We start from the raw sequence: 6,387 nt of genomic DNA, 5'->3' as shown, positions 1-6,387 counted from the left end.
GTGCCTGACAGTTTAAACAAGCAAGTGAAGAATGCTGTTTTTTTTTTAAATAAATGTTATAGTTTACTAATTACACTCTAAATTACAAACCCAACCACAAAGCATACAAAGTGACTGCATGATCTTCTATGTTTATTGTTACCACATGCAGTTTCACATCAATGGTGTTGTTCAAATGGAAGTTAGCTGTGTTTTTATGTAGGCAGTGAAGCGTTCAAAGCCAGTCATAGAAAAATAATTAATAATTGGCTGCAGGGGAGAGAATACAGAAAAATATGTGTAGTAAAAGTTAAGAACCGTCTTATCTAATTTATGACATGCTGTTACATCGATACAGATGCACAGGACACACACAAACAGACACACACACACAAACACAGAGAAAGACACACACACACAAATACATGCAGAAGCAGACACTTACCTTGCACGATCACCAGCCTGGCATTTGTTCTGGATGGGCCAACTTTAGTCCTGGAGTAAATGCTGACTGAGACGTTTGCAGCGCAGGGAATATTTTGCATTTCAGCTGACGTAGGGGTTGTCTGGTTCACATCCATCACTGTCCCGTTGTATTTTAAACTGTAGCCTATTATCTCACCATTACGTTTATTTCGAGGAACAGCCTGAAGGAAATAATTGTAGGTAGCAGCCAATATGAAAGTGCATAACTTTTAGGAATATTTTGTTGATATTCACTTGCTCATTTCACTTCCTTAAAAAAAATCTATGTTGTTGGGATCACAACACAGGGATGTTGTCATTTGACAAAATGCAACCATGTTGATCCTATTTTCGCCTTCTCAATGCTTTAATAAAGGTGCTTTCTCCACACGTCTTACCAGAAAAGCAGTTGCTCAGAGCACAAATACTGCCCATAGCTGTAAGTAGCTATGCTTTGGGTCACTTCACCAAACATTGCAACATCCCCCCCCCCCCCCCCAACAGCATGCAATGGGATTTATTAAAGGCACAGTAAGCCTCCCGTAAACCATCACAGATACTGTCAGGCTTTTACACACAGTACAAGCACCTTTCCATTTGAACGCTCACCAAACGGGAACATCCTAGGTGCCCTCCGTAAAGAGCGAGCAATTTTCAGAGAATTTTTTTTTGCGTGGTTTATCTTACCCCTGAGCCATCCTGAACCCGTGTGATCAAGTTTCCCTTTTTCACAATGTAGTCGTCAGTTAGTAATTTGAATGCGACTCGCTGTGAGCTTATCTGCAATAGCACGTTATTAAGTACCTCTGACTATGGACGAAACAAACCGCTGTGGTTCACAAGAACTCTAGCGATGGCTTTTGACTGTTCAGAGGAACTGGCGATAGGTATAAACCGTCGTCTGCTACAAGAACCACGACCTTGCGTGACCCTGCTTCCGGGCTTTTCTTTTTTCAAACTTTCAAAACTTCGAATTGTACTGATCTTGCCTTGATGAAAAAAGAATTCTTTTATGATTTAAGAATGTTTGTGTAACAAGCTGTCAATTTATTATTTAGATTTTAAAAGTTAGGTCTAGCGCCAAAACGCACCACGGTCCGATTGTCTCTGACACTCTCAGCAAAATTAATTCTTTGAAAATTGCTCGCTCTTTACGTAGGGCACCTAGGATGTTCCCGTTTGGTGAGCGTTCAAATGGAAGGGTGTTTGTACTGTGTGTAAAAGCCTGACAGTATCTGTGATGGTTTACGGGAGGCTTACTGTGCCTTTAAGCTATGCCGTGTTTTCAAAACTGTCACTTCAGGGTTTCTTTAAGACCACAATAAAAGCCAATAAAACTTCTATAAGGCATCAAAATGTAAAACCAATGGTGCAGATCGTTTAATTAAAAAATACTGACACTTTTATACATTGTGTTTAGTACGAGCTTAGAGGCACTTTAATGATCGAACTGCAAACTCAAATGCTCAAACTACTGGATTAATCTTTGATATGACAGAATCAGACTTATGCCCTTTAAAGACTCAAGAATATGACTCACCTTTAAATAAATGGTGACGTTTCTTCTATCACTCATGTCACAGGAGTGAAGAACATAGCCACCTCTATGTACCACAAAACTTGAAGCAGGTTCTGTGAAAAAAGAGATACAAGGCAACATTGACAATCATGCATCCACACAAAATTGCATACTCATTTTCAGTGCATGGCCCTGCGTTGATAGATCCTTTAAAAACTGAGAATAATTTGCATGAAAGGGGAATTTAAATTGGAACATTAATGAAACTAATAGAAATCTAAGAAAGTATGGTTAGAGGTCTCAAATTGTATGATCTGAATGCAAAGAGTGTGCTTTAGCAAAGTTGATAAAAGACCAGCTAGCTTGTAAGATCCATTACCTTCTTCTTCTTCTTCTTCTGCGTTCGTGGGCTGAAACTCCCACGTACACTCGTGTTTTTTTTGCACGAGTGGAATTTTACGTGTATGACCGTTTTCACCCCGCCATTAAGGCAGCCATACGCCGCTTTCGGAAGAAGCATGCTGGATATTTTCGTGTTTCTATAACCCACCGAACTCTGACATGGATTACAGGATCTTTTCCGTGCGCACTTGGTCTTGTGCTTGCGTGTACACACGAAGGGGGATAAGCCACTAGCAGGTCTGCACATAAGTTGACCTGGGAGATCGGAAAAATCTCCACACTTAACCCACCAGGCGGCCGCGACCGGGATTCGAACCCTCGACCTTCCGATTAAGAGGCCGACGTCTTACCACCCCGCCACAGCGCCCGTCAGATCCATTACCAAATTGTTTGCATTAGAAGGACACAAACAAGGTGCGATGACAACACACAAGCAATGAGAAAATTTCTGACCAGATTCATCAGTGGTGAGGTTGATGGTCTTGGCATCACTCCAGAAGCCTTCCTGTGTGTCAGACTGTGTAGCCCGACACTCCAATGAAAACGTGTAAGTTGTGTATGCATTGAGCCCACATATCCATTCACCTGTCTTGTCCAGAATTCGGTAATTTTTCTGAAACAAGATGGGTTTGCACATGACACGTCAGAGTTTCACCACGGATTAGGTGAGTGGGTATGTAACAAAAGCTCATTCAGCACATCTTCAGAGCTGTAATCTACATTATACAAGTGCTTACCGTAAACGGTGTCAGGACACCCCCATGCAGTAACATTTCAAAATTGGTTTGTGGGAACAGAAAGTAGGCCTTATGTCACCGGCCCTTCCCTCCCCTACCCCCATTTAAATGATCGTAGCAACAACAACAACACCAAAGAACGATAACAGATCTAACACCTTAATCTTGTGGTAAAGCTGCCGCGGTAGTAAAAACATCTGCACTTAGCAGCGATTGGTATGTATTTGCTGAGTCACTTTAACAATTACCGTACTTTCCGGGTGACAAGGCGCTTCGTTATCTAAGACGCACCCCCTTCTTTTTAAAAAAAATTGTAATCCAGTCACCCATTGGACGCAGGGGGCCGATAGGGCGCACCAAAATGACCCAGTTTTTGCCATGAGAGGTGGTTCCCCTGTCATATCTGAGAGAGGAAACACTTCCTGCATCGGGGTCAGTGACCGGTCAGTGACCGACTTTAAGTGAGTGAAAATATGTGTGCTCTGTGTGTGCGGCCAGATCAAAGGCATTGTGATAGCTGGGTGGCCTTGTTAAAAGACACGACCTTCTTCCCAGGGGTCAATGACCCAGTTTTTGCCATGAGAGGTGGTTCCCCTGTCATATCTGAGAGAGGAAACACTTCCTGCATCGGGGTCAGTGACCGGTCAGTGACCGAGTTTAACAGAGTGGAAATCTGTGTGTGCGGCCAGATCAAAGGCAGGGCAGTACCTAGTAGCTGAAACATGCATTATCACAAGTTGTTTGACTGGTACTCAAGCGGTCTCTTTGATTTTTTTCGTATTTCATACACGGATTAGGCTTCGTTATACAAGACGCAGGGGTCGAACTCGAGGAAAAAAGTCGCGCCTTATGACCCGGAAAGTACGGTAAACTCTTCACCGTAGTTGATTCATTGTCTCTATTCAACAACAACAACAAAAGTGTCTGAACAAACTGCCCATGTGTGGAGACACGCCACTCGCCTATGATGTCATGTGGGAAAGCTTGCTTCAGTTTTTCCCCAAGAAAAACAACCTTTTCACAACCCATACTAACCCGACAGATTTATTTCCACAATTCGTCTATTGTTGACTGCATGATTCATCTCAAATTTGGCATGAGATTTATTCATCAATAAAAAAATCACATCAAAAATGAAGAACTTATTCTGTCCACTTACCCATATTGCAATGCTAGTATTCAGTCTGAACACCTTATCCCTGTGGATGCGAGTGTGATTCCAGGCAAGCCGTATGCATGTGCTGTTTCTGTCTTCAGCCCAAATGTGCTTAACTGGCGATGGCTTCACTGAAATGCAAACCTTGGTCTTAATAGAAACTAATCAATGAAAAAACATGTTCATGGGGTCATAATGATTCTTTTAACAATGCTGTCTTGAAATGTTTTCCCACTATTTTCTTGAATCACCACTTTTTACATTTAGTCAAGTTTTGACTAAATGTTTTAACATAGACTGGGAATCGAGACGAGGTCGGTGGTGTATGTGTTAGTGTGCGTGTAGAGCGATTCAGAGAAAACTACTGGACTGATCTTCATGAAACTTCACATGAGAGTTCCTTCGTATGATATCCACAGATATTTTTTTCTCTCATTTTTTTGATAAATGTCTTTGATGATGTCATATCCGGATTCTAGTGAAAGTTGAAGCAGCACAGTGTCACGCCCTCATTTTTTAAATCAAATTGATTGAAATTTTGTACGAGCAATCTTTGACGAAGCCCAGACTGTGGGAGTGCATTTCAGCTTGTAAGCTTAATAATTAATTAATTAATTAAAATTCAAATGTTAGTCATCGATCCAAAAATGATTTCATCTTATTCTTTATCATTTCCTGATTCAAAAAACATATAGATATGTTATGTTTGGATTAAAAACAAGCTCATAAAGTTAAAAAGAATAAAGAAAAGCGCTTTACTGGCTTGTCAATTTCTGTACATTATTCACACCGCCGGGAATTGACGATGCTATATTGTCTGGGTGAGAGAAAAAAATGCAGTGTGTTCAATTTCATCCGGTGAGTTCGACAGATTGACAAAATAAGTAATTTCGCCTTACGCGACTTGTTTTTTTTACTGCTTTCTTTAGTACTTTTTGAATTTGTCTCCCTTTTTCTGTACTCTCTAGCCTGGGAGACATGCCCAGCACCTTGTATAACATAATGACAGTTAAAGGCACACTCAGCTTCCCGTAAACCATCACAGACACTGTCAGGCTTTTACACACAGTACAAACACCCTTTCGTTTAAACACTCACCGCTTGAGAACATCCCAGGTGCCCTCCGTAAGGAGCAAGCAATTTTCAAAGAATTTATTTTTGCGTGGCCAGCCGGATTGTCTGTCAGACAATCGGACGGCTCGTTTTGGCGCTAGACCTAACTTTTAAAATCTAAATAATAAATTGACAGCTGTTGTTACACAAACATTTTTAAATCATAAAAGAATTCTTTTTTCATCAAGACAAGATCAGTACAACTCGAAGTTTTGAAAGTTTTAAAAAAGGTAGCCTGGAAGCGTGTCCCGCAAAACGTATTTCTCGTAGCAGACGAATGTTCTGCATGTCGCCAGTTTCTTTGAACGGTCAACCGCCACCGCTCAGTTCCCGTGACTCGCAGCCATTTGTTGCGTTTTAGATTTAGAGGTACACAATAACTTGCTATTGCAGATACAGCCAGTTGCATTGAAATCACAAATTGACAAATAAATTGTGAAAAAAAGGAAAGTGGATCACACGGGTTCACGATGGCTCAGGGGTTAGATAAACAACGAAAACAGGTGTGTGGTTTACGCGAGCTAAATAGCAATTCAAACGAACTGTGTCATTTAATGCTATTAAATACTATTGCAAGTGTGTTCAATAAGGTTGGAACTGCTTTTTTCATGAGAAGATTTAAATCGTTCTGTAAACCATTTGAGACAGACTGGGGCTTTAAGTTAAGGGGTAGAAACATGAAGACACAGGTTACAAAGACACAATCGGGACAAATTCAGGGTTGTCATATCAATCCATCTAGTTCTGTCCCTTGACTGAAGCCTAGCTTCTGCTGGTTTGATCAAGAGGAATAAAACAAAAGTATCTGACCAGCTTAACGGAAGAGGTGGCACGGAATTTTCATCCAAAATCGTTGCATGACATGATTTGGGTTTTCAGCATATATAGGTACTTTGAACACCCTAGAATAGCTGCATGATGTTTATTTTGTCAATTCCATTCTCTTTTTTGCAATAAAATGATGATTTGCAAAGTGAGTGAATGCTACAAATCTGGAAACTTCGTGAAAAATCGAT

General features: G+C 40.9%; 1 long non-coding RNA gene across 1 annotated transcript; it reads right to left on the bottom strand.

Annotated features, from left to right (window-relative positions):
* Positions 1 to 304: 304 nt before the first annotated feature.
* On the bottom strand, positions 305 to 4,551 carry LOC138966237 (uncharacterized). Its single transcript, XR_011455647.1, has 4 exons — positions 4,262 to 4,551; positions 2,819 to 2,978; positions 1,985 to 2,076; positions 305 to 626 (listed from the first exon to the last, which is right to left on the bottom strand). It is a non-coding gene; the product is annotated as an uncharacterized lncRNA (long non-coding RNA).
* Between the last annotated feature and the right edge of the window lie 1,836 nt (positions 4,552 to 6,387).

Source organism: Littorina saxatilis, linkage group LG5, assembly GCF_037325665.1.
Source record: "Littorina saxatilis isolate snail1 linkage group LG5, US_GU_Lsax_2.0, whole genome shotgun sequence".
In the NCBI taxonomy this organism is placed as follows: domain Eukaryota; kingdom Metazoa; phylum Mollusca; class Gastropoda; order Littorinimorpha; family Littorinidae; genus Littorina; species Littorina saxatilis.
The sequence above is the reverse complement of the archived record's forward strand: the minus strand, read 5'-3'. Positions and strand labels throughout refer to the sequence as shown.